The sequence below is a fragment of the Catharus ustulatus genome, chromosome Z, assembly GCF_009819885.2.
Source record: "Catharus ustulatus isolate bCatUst1 chromosome Z, bCatUst1.pri.v2, whole genome shotgun sequence".
In the NCBI taxonomy this organism is placed as follows: Eukaryota; Metazoa; Chordata; class Aves; order Passeriformes; family Turdidae; genus Catharus; species Catharus ustulatus.
This window is the reverse complement of record NC_046262.2, coordinates 51,205,021-51,220,427: the sequence shown is the minus strand read 5'-3', so window position 1 is coordinate 51,220,427 and position 15,407 is coordinate 51,205,021.

Here is a 15,407-nt window from a genome sequence, read left to right as displayed (position 1 = left end):
TTTAGAGAGGGCAATTATGCCCCATTTTCTTCCCTTGTGTGGCAAGACTAAACAAACCAAGTGTTTTTGCTCCTCTAGTTTAAGATAGGTTTGTCATTCCTCTGATCATCTTAGTAGCACTAATTGCCACTTTCTGCAGCCTGAATTAATCTTTCTTGCACGTGTGTGACCATGCAGGAGTTTATCAAGAGCTTTATTCAGAAGGATTTATAAGTTCCCTGTCTTGAGTGGGAATACCTCACCTGATAAATTCATTTTCATGACAACAGCAACATTTGAGGGTCACAGACATCCTGTGATTGATTAAAACACTAAATCTTTCTTTTTCTCTGTCACTTTTGGTTGATGAGTTCTCTGTTTACACTAGTGGATCTTGCCAAATGCATGAGATGCCACTTTGCATGATTAAATTTTGTCCCTTCTCAGTTTCCTTGACCAGGTCATTTAGTTCTTCCTGTATGTTATTCTGATTTTCCTGTGTATTGATGATGCATCTCATATTTTCACCATCAGTAAATTTAATTTTTACATTTTGATTTCTTGTTCCCAGATCATTATTGTCTAAGATCCTTCTGGCAAGCCTCTGAGGATTGCACCAGTAGCTTCTGTCCAGTCCTGTTAGCAGTGTCTGTCAAAATTTCCTTTAACCATTTCTTCCTTTCTGTTGATTTCTGTAGTAATGGCCATTTCCATCATCTTAGCCTGGTGCCAGCTACCGTTTTATGATATATTCTCTTGAAATCAAGTGAGGTAAGTCTTTTATTCACCCTTTGTTCAACAAACACATGCTATGAAAGGGCCTATTTAACAAGACTGAAACCATCCTTGGAAACCTTTTTTGCTTATTATTTTTGCCAGTGTATTTCATACAACCTCTATTTGCTTTATACGGTTGTGACATTCTTCCAAAATTTATTCACAAAGTTTGCTTTGGACAGATTGTGTCATGTTTGTTGTTGCATATCTTTCCTTGATGTGCATCTTTACGTGTATGTTCTGCAGTCAAGCGGAATCACTTCAAGCAGGTCAATCATAAAATCTTTCTGCTGGACCTGACGCTGTAGACCAGACCATATTCCAGAGCCTTCATCTGCTACCTCAATCTGTGCATGCTGGTTTACTAGAGGTAGACATGTCTATTTCTAGCTCTCAGTATAATTCTGCTCGCGATTTTTTCTTACTGGAAAATGAAGATCGCATCACGTTTGTCCCACATCTGAATCCCTTCTACACTTCATCCTGGCTCCTGAATGTTTTTCCCTGTCCTTTCTCCTATCTCTGCAGCAAGAACATCCCCTTCTCTACTGTGTGTATATTTTTGATTTTCCTTAGCAAGGCTTAATGCCATTTGATTTTCTTGGCTATTCTGACTTTGTCATATGCCCCCTGCTCTCCAAAAGATAGCTGACAGTCTCTTTTTAACAATCAACCATCTGTTCTATTTCTTGCAGCTTTTTGTTTGCTCTCAGCATCTTTTACTGAGGGGAAGAAAGATATTCTTTGTCAGTAGAATATCAGATAATCTTTTTTAAACCTAAGAGAACTTTCCTAAGGCATCTTCTTTATAAAATGCAATACTACAAGTATAAAAGGACTCTCAAGAACAGAAGAGGCCTGCTCCCTTCAGTGAAAATAGAGGTGACTGGAATGCTTTAAGTGTGCTAAAAAACCTGTTCCCTTCCCCAGAGAAGGGGAGGGAAAGGTGGAAAATTAAAGACCTAGATATTGGCTGGGATTTTCTTACTCAGGTGACTAGCTGGGATGGAAAATATTTGGTGTCTCTAAAGAAATGTCTCTAAAGAAAAATTGTGTTTTCCCTTACATTTTTCTTTGTCCTGTCTCTGTCCATGCTTTTCTCACTATATCACAAATATCTGCTAGATATTTTTGTGGCACTGAATGAGGTTTTCCAATGTAGTAAGTATGTTTTGAAAGCAGAGAGACTGTGACAAATGTCAAGTAAAGCAAGAATAACTGAAGAGGCTTCTGGGGCAAAGGATGAGAAGCAAAACACTAGAGAAAAGAAATATTTTATAAGCCCATGAGTGAAGACTAGGAGGTGAAATGGATGGATGGATGGATGGATGGATGGATGGATGGATGGATGGATGGATGGATGGATGGATGGATGGAAAGAAGATAATAAAGGTGACTGGAAATAATACTTGCTGTTCTTAGTATTTGCTTCTGTTTACAAAGAGACTTATCAAACTGATTGAAATTAAGAAGAAAATGAAAGGTAATTTATTTGTGTGTGTGTGTGAGTGTACATGCTTCATCAGTTTATCCTCCGTCTTTACTTTTTCTGTTTTATTATGATTGTGTTGTCTATAAAATTCATATCACATCATCCTTTAGAGACAGGTAAATGGAGATGGAGTGTAGTGAACCTCAGGCTTCTGTGTAGCTCAAAAACCTGGGCCACACCTCAGGCCATATCAGTTTGGGTGCTACACAATGTGACACACTGACACAGGTGGCAGAACAGCATCTCTTGGCTGAGCAGAAGCCTCTGAAATGACAAGTAGAAATACAGCAGAAGAATGGCACTATAACAGAATGAACCTTTAGCACAGGTAAAAATTTTTTTAAAAATCGTATTATTACAGACAAACTAAGGAGCAGCAACATGGAAAGGGATCTGGGGGTCCTGGTCAATGGTGAGTTGAACATGAGCCAGTAGTGCCCTGGCAGCCAGGAGAGCCAAGCGTGTGCTGTGGGACATCAGGGACAGCAACACAGCCAGGCAAGGGAGGGGATTGTCCCGCTCTGCTCTGCTCTGCTCTGCTCTGCTCTGCTCTGCTCTGCTCTGGGGCAGCCTCAGCTCCAGTGCTGGGGGCAGGTCTGGGTGGACAACACTAAAAAAGACATTGAGCTGTTAGAGAGTGTCCAAAGCAGGGCCATGAAGAGGGTGAAGGGCCTTGAGGGAAAGTGATATGAACTGTAACTGAGGTAATTCGGTCTGTTCAACCTGGCCAGAAGGAGACTGAGGTGAGACCTCGTTGAAGTGAAAACTTCCTCGTGAGGGGAGCAAAGGGGCATTAATCTCTTTTGTCAGGTGATGAGCAACAGGGGACAAATGAATGGTACGAAACTCTGTGAGGGGAGTTTTAAGGTGGATATTAGAAAAAAGTTCTTCCTCTAAGGGAGTTCTGCACTGAACAGGCTCCCCAGGGAAGTGGTCACAGCACCAGCTTGACAGAGCTCAAGAAGCATTTGGACAAAGCTCTCAGGCACATGGGGTGACTCCTGGGGTTGTCCTGTGCAGAATTTCACTCATCCTACTGGTTCCTTTCAAATTCTGAATTTTCCATGATTCTGTGATTTGTGATATAAATAAGGTCCTCATCAACTGCTGAAACAATGGTAAAATTGTATTAATTTTTGAAGTCAGTTTCAAGGACTTGAATTTGTAGTATTAGTTTATAGTGTATTAGCTTATATCTGTACTATATCTGTACTATATAATAGCTTGTACTATAAAATAATTTCTTATTTTGTTTCCTATTGTTACAGTTCCAGGATAATAGAAAAACCCTCTATGCAAGAAATTTATATTTTGTCTTTGAACCATGCTTGCAACTGAAAATTGAGAAGCAGATAATAAGCATCTTCAGTTACAGACCAATGCACATGGTATAAAACTCTTAGTGACATTTTTGTTGATTCAAGAGAAGGAGATGATCCACATCTTCTCATTCTATTCTTATTTTGCTATTATTTGGTCTTAAGTGTGGAAGGACTTAAAAAGAGCTTTCCAAATTTTGTGTCCCCATAGGATGGATAATCTCAAGCAAAATATGATGCTTTTTGTGAAAAATACCATGATAGAGAATGACTTTTTTTACTAGGAAAAATATCTGAAATAAATGCTCGATCTTGAAGATAAATTAGGTGAAAAACTAAATTAGGTGAACTGAAACTAATATGTGTGTAGCTGCAAAACCTTCGTGACTATACCAGTTTAAATGTACAGGGAACTTATGTTCTTGAGGAAATTAGACTTTAATCTCTAAACATTAAAATAAACATACTGGAAAGTACTTTCATCTGGTCATATTTTATCTATGTCCAGAAATAGTGTAATTTTAGTAGTAAATGGGTATTTTAGTGGTTAGAAAAGTAATAAATATTGAGCCGCATATCAATGGCTAGTTAAAATCACAGAGATAATGCGCTACATAAACAACTTTGTTTACTTCATTGTACTAACTCTTGAAGCATTCCATTTGATACACGCTCTTAAGAACAATTGCAGCAATCGTACTGTGCATCTGTAAAACAAGTACCGAAGTATGGACATAGAAGTGAGCAGCAGCTGTTGTGGTATTCACCTGAATCATGGCTCCCATGGTATTGTGTTCTATTCCAGAGAAATATTTCATAGAAATTAACAGTTTTCCTGCTCTGCACTGGCTTTGTTCTCAGTAAGTACACCTGAGAAGTATATTGTTAGGGACACATGTCAATGACCAGATTTTAAAGTCAAGGACTTTATGTACTTGAACTAGACTCCCCATAGGTCACTAAGAGTAGCTTTCTGGGCACAGCAGTTTCAGCCATCTAAGACAGATATCGCTTCCTAAGAATTTTTGCTGCATTCACCTCCTGCTTCCTGAACTAAACTACAGAAGTTTAAAGCACATATGAGGGTAGGGGTGTGTGCTGACCATGAGATTCCCTTATTAATAGCAACCTGGCCAGCATGACATATGGGACTGCATATTTGTGTGTTTAGAAGGAATCAGGTTAGAGACTGTTTTTCAGCACAGATCCAGCCATGCTGCATCATACAAACAGGAAAGAAAGCAAGGAAAAGAAAGTGTAGAAAGGGATGATAATGTCCTGCTGGAAGGCGGGTTAAATTAACGTGAAGAGCTGTCCCTTGGGTAGATGCATAAAAACTGCAGGCTGGGTATTCAGTACCTAAATGAATTACTTGCAAAATGATTGCTTGGAGCTGTACCAGCTTTTGCCTAGTTAACATTCATCAACACAACTGCCACAGTTCTGCTTGCAGGCCTGCGTACAAGCCCACATGCATGCCAGGAGAGGGAAACATGAGAAAGGATAAAATGAGACAAGCAAGAGAGAAAAGCCCCATCAGCACAGCATGGTCATTCACTCTGACCGAAACAGTCTTGCCCAGCTTTCCCAGGGCAAAGTTACAGAGATACCAGGAAGAGAGATTGCAGTAGCTGTGCATGTCAGGCACACCAGGTTTCAGTGCAAAGACCTTTGTCAGTAAGGAAAACATACTAGGGGCTTCTCTGTCACTGTGACATATAAGGAGGATTAATGTGGTATCTGTATTCGATCAATTCACAGAAGCAGAGGAAAAATTGACCAAAACCAGTTAGCATTTCTGATGTCAAAAACGAAACTGTCTGAAAGAAAATTTGCATACAGAATTATCTTTCACTTCCTAAGCAGAGAGTGAAACTCCCATCTCACTCACTGTCTACTACAAGCTACTTTATCAGCCTTTTAAGACAGCAGTGAGTTCCTCTGAGAAGTCGTATCCTATGGGTGGGTGAATGTCTTTGAAGAAATTCAAAGACTTTTATTCTGACAATAAACTACTATTTATATCCCTCAGAGTTTCTCTGGAGCAAGGAGTGCATACTAACTACTGAAAGCCATTAGGCTCATTAGGTTCCAGGCTGTATATGGAGAAAACTTTATCAGCCATTCAAGTGACTGCAAATGAAAAAAAATCCAAAGGTTGAAGTCAGCACAGATTCCTACCAGCAGAACTGTCAGTCATGCCTGGGGGAGGTTCAGGGCAGCAGAATGCTAAACATCGCTCAAATCCTTCACAGGTTTTACTACACGTCTCAGGAAGACCATCTTTTTAAGGTTTCTCTAAGATTTCTGCAAGTCTTTCTTATTGATTGGCAGAATAAAAGAATTAAATACAGGGAAAAAGACTTTTGACTTCATAAGCTTTCCTTCTCTTTTCTACAGTCTCCAATGTTTCCTCATATTTGAATAAGATATTACAATAGTGTCATTTCCAAAAATAGTCCTTGCTTGTAAAGAGGTGGAAGGCAATATCTGCTGAAGAATACCATTATTAACCTGTAGGAACGGGAATACTCAGGGAAGATGCCACAGAGGGAACAAATAAAGCATAAGCACAGAAACTGGTGTGTAGCATGTAGTCTAGGTCACTTCTAAATTTTTCCTTAAGCCTTTCCACATCCTATCCTATTGTCACCACCCAACAGGAAAAGATGTAGAATTTAATGTTACCAGTCATAGCTCCATTTCTTCACCCCTCACTGAATACGTTCCCCATATTTTTTGCACCGGTTGATGAGATTGCATCAGAGAAAACATTCTCAGTCTCCTAAGGCAAGAAAGTAATCTCTGAAAGGATGAATGACACATTTGGGAGAGACAGAAAATGCTTTAGGCTCTTAAGCCATTTGAAGGACCTTTGGGAAGGACCACAGCAATTTTTCTGGGAAATGCTTTTGTTTTCAATTTCACTTTTTCTAAGCAAGCATGTGTGATTTCACACAATATTCAGTAAGTTGATGCACTACTGGGATTTTAAGCAACAGCAAAAGTGTGTTTAATACAGGGTATTTAATAGGGGTACTCCTAATTAAAGCAGAAGAAATATATTTTAAGAACCATTGGTTAAAAAAGAAACAGAAAAAACAGCTAGTAACTGGAAGAACATAGCAATTGTTAGGCTACACCTGGAATACTGGAGGAATGGGGAAAGGGAAGGGCAGACAATTTTTCTCAGTAAGAAACTCCTGCATGCTTCCTCCATTGAAAGTTCCATTCCCTTACCTTGACCTGCTTTTCTCTGGCAACAGTTTTACCCTCCAAACCTACTGACCCCTTCCCATGAGCTCATGCAGAAGGATCCGTCATGGCACGGTGTCCATCTTTGGAGCAGGTTGTGCAGAATGATTGCAGGGTCACCATCCCTGGATGTCTCCCACATTTACAGTGAGACCAGGACACATCATATCTGGCTTAGTTTTGGCTACAATCCTGCTTCAAGACTGAGGTTGGACTGGATGACAAAGATCTAGTCAATGTTTCTATGATTCCCTGAAATGGAATGTTTCCTTAGGAAGATATTTTGTTATTTGAAATTCTCCACATTGGATAAACTCCCTTTGGCCAAGGACAATATCTCTCAAATAATATGGTCAAAGCACCCACCAGAAGCAATACACTTTGGGAAACACTTTTTAGCATAAGGTTATGGCTTCTGTTCTGAACCAAGTATGGAAAAAAAATAAGACATTCTATCCAGTTCTATTAAAATCTACTTTGTGATATTATTGCTTATCAGCTGTGCAACACTTCGGATAAGTCGATAAACATGGAAGAAAAAAAGGGATTTTTTTTTTTTAAACCTTAAGCTAATCTTCAAACATGCATTATTTTATTTCTTCACTTCAGATTATAAACCAAGGTTTCTTTAGCTGTCAATTAAATACCAGTTTTTTGAGCTTAGAACTCAAATAGAGTGGAAAGACTTTTACCCAGGTTTTCCTTCCACTGATATTTAAATAGCATTATTAATGCAAGAACTGAGATGAGAGAGAAACATGAAAATAACCTCACCATTTAGGTTTCATTACAGAAAGTTTGTTCATCCTTCTGCAATCTTCTGCCAAATGCTGGAAGCAAAAAGGGGCAAATCAATCCGCCTGTGGGCCCCTTCAGAAATATTGGCTTGTTCCCCATTCAAATCACCTTGTGAAAAGCTCTTGCTGGGACAAATCTTTCATTTGGAAAGAAATTTAGAGCTGAGCATCAAGAAAACTCTCTTAGGAGTGTAAAGAGGATACCAGATAATTTTTTGAAGAGAGGCGTTAAAAGATCAATGATAGTTATCTCAGATATTTTAACTAAAGTTTTCCTCTTTCTTAAGAGCTTGTGAGTGTAAAAAGTACTCCCACTAGAGATGAGAATGTTGGGCAGGAGGAGAAAGGAGAAGCTTTCTTAGCTCCCTATCAATTCCAGTCTGAATCTGCTGTGAAATACAGCCCCACACAGCTGCTCAGCTCTCTGTGAGTTTCACATCACCTCAGTGGGACCTCTCTATATCCAGAGTAAATCAAAGTAAAAGTGGATCTTCCCTGCTTGCCGACAAAACTGGTTTCAACAACAATTTGGATTAATTGGTTGTAAGTTTGTCATCTGCTATATTTTGATAGAGGAGAACAAAATGCTCTTAATAGCTGCATTTGCTTGGCTTCCAAAATCTGTCTTGGGCAAAAGTTGAACTGAGTTTGTCCAGCTGGAGTTTTCCAGTCCTGACATGTTTGCAGAGCAGAGGTGCAGATGACTGTCCCTCCATGGTTTGGGGACCAGTGGTGTTTCTCTTGGTATGGGTTTAACAGCACTGTGATGAAACCACGTCCTGGAGCAACAAGTGCATTGTTTCTGCTCTTGGTTATATGAAGATCCGCGAGGTGAAGTATTTCTGTTAATCTCCAAAGTGTTCGTCTTGGGGATTTTTAAAGTAATTGACACCAAATTCTACAGTTCACAGTTAAAATCCTTGACTTGAAACTGTTTCTTTCTGAAAGTCTAGCGTAACTCACTCTGCAAGACCTTCCTTCTTCAGTAAATTAGTATTTTTTTAGGGATAGAAAAAAATTGAATCCTGTGCCACATCGTCAGATTCTTTTAACATCTTCTTAGCAAGCGTCTGCAACATGCTTTTCTGTAGAGTAAGAGATGTCAGGCTTTGTGAGAAAAATACTTAGAAAAAAATGACTACAGAGTTGTTGAATTCTCTTAGCTAAAATTATGAATTGCAGTGGTCACAGTTTAAGATGTTGTCTTGAGAGAGAAAAATGTTTTCTAAAGGAATGATTTTATGTCAAGTTTTAGTTACTAAAGTAAAAATATTTAATTTTTCAATCTGAGTAAAATGCAAAATAAAAGAAATCAATGCAATAAAGTTAGTAACACTGATTCTATGTCTCTCTTACTGAACAGCTGAAAAGCAGATGTGCTCTTATTAAGTGTACAAATATAGAAATATATTGATTACAGGAGTTAAGCTCCTTGAAGTGTTTCCTGAAAGACACTGCTATGTCTTTCAGGAGAAAAAGGTCTTGCTAACCTTTCCATTTACACATTGTTTCATGACTTCACATCTCAATAAATAACAGATGCTTATTGACTTCTTTATAAACTGCCAGTAAACCTGAGTGATATTGTGTTGTCATAACACCAACACCATTTGCAGAAATATACAGAATCATAATTTGATTCCAGCTTATGGGTGTAAATCTTGTTAACAGCTGGACACTGAAGCAGAAGAGCAAAACACCTGCATTTGCATAAAATCTGACGTTTGGGACTCTTTCCAGGTTTGCAATTTCTTAAAGTAGTATTCTGCTTCACTTTTTTCCTCTGTTTTGAAAAAATTAAATCAAAGCAGATTTTTCTCTCAGGATCTCTTAAAATTGTTTTTTCCAGTGTACGTGAGACAACCTCCATTCACACTCTAAGCCGTACAAATTGTTGCTTTGGCATGTTGGGTGACAACAAATGCTTTAATCAAAGCCTATGTTGTCCTTTGTTTTCCTATCATGAGGGTTTTAAATTCCTTTTCTGTGAATATTGTGAAGAAATGCTCTCAAAAAAATACAGTATTATCAAAATTCGTCTTTGTGGTCCTGATTTACTCCAAATACAGGGAATTGACACCACAATTTGGGCAAGGTCTTTCAAAAAATATTGTAAGAAAAACATATGTCCCAGCCCACATTCCCATACTTTCTTACAGAAATTCTGGTTACCATAAAGATCCTTCACATATTTGGAAACATCTATGAAACTGACTATTTCGCAATAGCTGGGGAATGAAAACAACTTTTGTAACCACTAGAATACAGAGGACAGATCTTTCTGATTCACAATAATAAATTCAAAAGGTGTAAAAAGAATATTCTTCTAGAGTGAAAAGTCTTTTGTCCTCTGTAGGTGCTGGAAATGATTGAGAAGTGACTAAATCTGAACTCAATTTTAGGTTGAAAGAACAGATAGGAGAGAGTCATTATGTTCATACAGAACATGAATGCAGCATATTCTAATGAAGTTACATATTTAGTGGCTTTTAGTCTTTAACCAGCGATCATGCTTCCACAGGGTGACTTGCTCTGTCTTAAGATAAATGTATAAGCCTCCATCTGGCCTGGTTTTCCTTTAAGGATCTGAATTTCAGGTGTGTTGTGTGATGGCTTAAAAAACACTAATTTGCGTTCAAGTCTTATATCTGATCACACATTATGTCTACAGAAATTGTGATGTACAGTGTTAACAATTGTTTTCCTCCCTCTTTGCAACCTCAATGAAGTGCTAACAAGGAGCTCTCTGACAGTTCTGTGTAACTGCCTAGATCAAATCCTTTTACAACATAAGTCTTGTAATATGGTTTGAGAAGAAAATGTATAATGACATCCATTACAACAGCATTAAACTTGCTCTAAATTATCACAGGTGGCAAAAGCAGAGGGCTAGACACAGCTCCTAATATTTCTCTACTGGAAGTAAAGCTTTGCTTCAGCTAAGTATAAAATACCAAATAATTCTACAAATCATTTGCAGACTACTCCAAATAATAGTGAGCAAATTTTGCAATCTAGTACCTTCTAAAGCTAGTAGCAGACCAGGGCAGGACCAGCAAGATTAGATGAGAACAGTGGAAAAAAATTAAATATTGTGATTTCCTTTCTAATGGAAAGAACTTTCTTCACTTTACAGTTTTTTTTAATCTATATTTATTTCCCTTTTTCAAACTGCATAATAGAACTTGTAATTGTTGATATTTTTTATTTTCTATCCTGAAAACAACACACTACAGAAGTGAAGAAAACATCCAAGAAGTATTAGTGGAGCTTTCCTCTCCAAACAACATAATCAATGTTTTTAATCAATAGAAAGATCAGCAGACTCCTATCACGCATTAACAGAAGTTAGAATAGCCAGGTGGTTTTGGCCCAGATACTGTAGTTCTATTTACTGAAAATCACCATGAATTATTTGAGTTGAGTCTTAATATTTGAGCAAAGTATTATAAAAGCATGAGGGGTAGTCTCGTGATCTGATTAAAGCACGTTTGAATAGACTAAGTCTAGAATAAAAAACAGTTCAATGCAAACATTTTGGAATGCACTTTGAGAAAAGAGCCGATACAAAAAAAAATAATAATGTGCTTCTCCTTCATGCTGACTGACCCACTTTAAAAACAAGTACAGCAATTTCACGATTATAAGCCACACCATTTTGACTAAAGTTTTGGTCCGTACCCGGAAGGGTGGTTTGTACTCCAGAGTGGCCAATAGATGAACGATTTTCAGAAATTTTCCAACACGGAAGTGAAAACCCGCAGCAGTCCTGAGCCAAACCAGAGCCCACGCGGCTCCAGCGATGGGGCGGCACTGCCGATCTGAGCCCGTGATATTTCTATGTATTTTTTTCGGTGTTTTCAGTCCTGTGCGGCTGCACAGCTGAGCGGCCCCCTGCCCGCCCTCGTGGCTGAGCGACTGAGCGGTTCCCTGCCCGCCCCAGCGGCTGCCCACTCCCCGCCCGAGCGGCTCTCTGCCTGCCCAAGTGGCTGTGTGGCTCTCCGCCCACCCTAGTGGCTACCTGGCTGCACGGCTGAGCAGCTGTTTAAAGGCAACGCAGATCCGTTGGAAATGCTTTCAAAATGACCACACTATTGTTCCTATCTTTTTCTGCTCGTAAATAAAACTTGAAGGGTACGCTGCCAATGATATTGTCTGTATCTTTTTTCACGTGGAAATAATGTTTCCAAGGTCAGCATCTGCCATTAAACCCTGTAATCATGCAATTCTGTTACTAATTGGCAATTTTGTGAACGTTTGCTGCAAACAAAAGTGCGGCTTATAATCAGGTGTGGCTTATATGTTGACGAAGACCTAAATGTTGCCGACACCCAGACGTGCAGTTTACAATCAGGTGCAGCCTATAATCATGAAATTACTGTAATTACAAGAAAGACAAAAGAGTCAAATATTTTCTAAAATGCAGCCTCTTTTTAAGAATCTCAAGTGAGAGTTGAAAACAATAGCTTCCTAAAGTCACTGTCATTTATCTGCCTTGAAAATATAAAGGAAAAAGTTATGAGATGTATGTGTTTTGTTATTTGGAACCAATAATTCAAATAATCAGAAACATGTATTCAAAACACAGGTCTTACATTTTATTTGATTTTCCTTTTCACCATTACACAAAAATTGAAGCATTCTTTCTTTTTTTGTCTTTTTTTTTTCCTTTTCTTTTCCTTCCTTTTTTTCTTTTTTTTTTTTTTTTTTTTTGTGACATCTTTGTGCTTATAATCCTAGTTAAATTGCTGCATCATTTTTTTGCACAGAGTTTTTTATGTTTCTGGGTAAGTGTTATCTGGAAGAAGTAAGAGTAATAAAAATTTATGTAAATTATAATAAAACAGATTCCTAATAGAATAGTTTATCTACTTGTCCTTTGCTTTTACATTTTCAACATTGATGCATGATATTCTAATTCTTCCTTTGTTTTGAGTGTATTTTGATGTTATTAATCTTTTGGTTACTGACATTTGTTCATGTTCTTAAAGCTGAGTCTCTAGGCATTGTGAACAGAAATAAATCAGCAAGATATTGTTTGGTCTCATCATGGAACTTTTATACTTCTGGAAAGTTCAACACACTTCAGAAAACTTTTATTGGGAAATATCACTGGGCACAATATTGATTTATGCATATAGAATTCTATGTGATTTCATTTTTCCTAAGCTTTGTCTTTCCCAAACAGCTGCTGCTTTCCAGATATGATAAGAAACATTTTATTTTTATTAGTTTTTAGTTTGTCATGTATATTTAGACAGTACTAATGCAGCAGATATTTATTATTATGGTTCACTTCACTAAAATGTACAGTACATTGAAGTCAAAGGAATGGTTTCTCCAAACCTAGTCCAAAATATTGACCTTTGAAAGAACTTAAAGTTCCTTTAATACTCTTTTGTGATGAAAAATCTTTATATCCATGGTTTTGATATTCAACAGGAATACTCTTCATGACGTAAACTGATATTTTTTGCCAATGTTATTCACATATGATACTGCTATTCATACCTGTAAAAGTATGGAGAAGGTTATTGCGGGTGGCATTGAAAAACACCTGAAGGACAATGTAGTCATTGGTCACAGCCAGCACAGCTCCATGATAGGAAAGTCCTGCTTGTCAAACCTAAATTACTCTTATGACAGGGTAAACCACCCTAGTTGATTAAGGGAAGCCAGTAGGTAGAATCTTTTTGGATTCCAGTAAAGCTTTTAGTAAAATCCCTCCTAGGATCCTTCAGGATAGAACATTCATCACACAGCTGGACAAACACATCATGGGGTGGGTGAGCAGTTGGCTCACAGGTCAGGCACAAAGGGTGACATCAGTGAATGAGGTGACGTCAGACCAGGAACCTGTCACTGCTGGGGTTCTGCACGGCTCCATCCTCAAACTTGTGCTCTTCAGAATCTTCATAAACTACCTGGGCACGGGACTGGAAGGGATACTTAGAAAGTTTGCAAATGTTACAAAACTGGGAGATGTTGGCTCCCTCAAAGGCAGAGAGGCTCTGTAGAGACACCTCGACAAATTAGGGGATTGGGCAATCCCCAACCATGTGAAACTCCACAAGGGAAAGTGCCAGATGCTGCACCTGGGATGGCACCTTGAATGTGCAGACTGGGAATGAGATGCCAGATAGCAGTGCTGTGAAAAGTCATGTGGGGTTTGATGGCAAGTTGAATCTGAGCCAGCAGTGCTCTGGTAGCCAGGATGGCCAGCGATGTCCTAGAGGGCATCACCAGCTGGGCAAGGGAGGGGATTGTCCTGCTCTGCTCTGAGACAGCCTCACCTCAAGGCAATTTTGAGTGCCACAATGCAAGGATATAAAGCTATTGGAGAGCATCCAGAGGAGGGCAAAGAAGATGACAAAGGGTCTGGAGGGAAAGTGATAAGAACTGCAGGTCAGGTGTCTTGGTTTTTTCACGTCACTTTTTCTGAGAGTCACTTAGAATGCATTGTCTATTCAAAAAATGCCCTTTTTTCCAAAACACCACATATACTACCCAAGACTAAAACATCTATCGTGACCAAAATTAAAATTCTTATTACGAGCACAATATAGTTCTTCCATTTTGTACTCCTCCTGGAAATCTCTCACTTCTGTAAACTCTGAGATGAATGTATTTCAAATTCTTTGGGAACAGATTTAGCCTGGAAACTAGTTGAAAAAAGGAGGTAATTAATCCATGAGATCCTTGGGACTCCAGAATGGAGACCTCTTGCCATCTACCCAAGAAAGCTAAAACAGCACATGTGGGAATGGCAGAGCAACACTGGCTTAACTCTGACAGCAGGAAACAGCAAGCAGAGAATATTGCAGCCAAACCATATAAGAACAAGGGGATTTGACCTAACGTGCAGTGCTTGTTTGGTAACCTGTGTCCGTTAAGGATATTTGGACTAAAACTATTGCCAAGACACTTAATGCAGTGAGGACCTTTTCATAAAAAGCAATTTTTTTGTACAAGTGTTTTCAGCTTTCCCCTAATTATTCTCTTCCTACTTGTGCTGTAGAGTTCCTTCTATCTTCAAACTTTTAAAATAATTTTAATGCAAGCAACTTTGTTTCTCAAAAGAAGCCAGGTTTCCTGGGAATGAGCTCAAGCTTTTAATGAATGAATTTGCCTCTTCAGCTGCTAAAAAAACTAAATATTTTATGGTATTGCACCATTTTATACCATCACTCTCAATTTTATTCCCCATTCACAGACTAGAGAAAAAATTTCTGATACTGAAAACTTAAATGATTCCTGTTCCATTCTTGATCCTTGTAGAAGGCTTATTTTTTTCCATTTAGCCTTCTTAGAATGATTTCATGCAGAATTCAGGCACAGCAATATCCAAGGGAAATCTATCTCAATGTAAAATTTACAAATGACCTCTGAAGACGTGCCAAATAGAGGTCTTGGACTTTGTTCTTCAGTAGATTGTCCTTTGGTATTAAATCTCTTTTAAAAGGGCAACAGTACTTGCCTCATACACTATTAGGGATTGAAAAAAAGTACAAGAATCATTCAGATGATAGCCAGCTAATATCTAATATAATGATTCTGAGAAGAAGAAAAACCTTATTTGATGTGATATATGAAATATATCCAGTTTCATTTTTGCAAAATTACCTTATACACAGCTCATGGAGCAAATCTCTTGATGCAGAGGGCTCCTAGAGGATCTTCTGTTCCCATTATATTTCCACTGAAGTTGCAGGGATATGTGATATTAGTAAATTTGATTTTTACTTCCTTCAAAGTGACTGATTCATTGCTTTAGCTCCAAAATATATT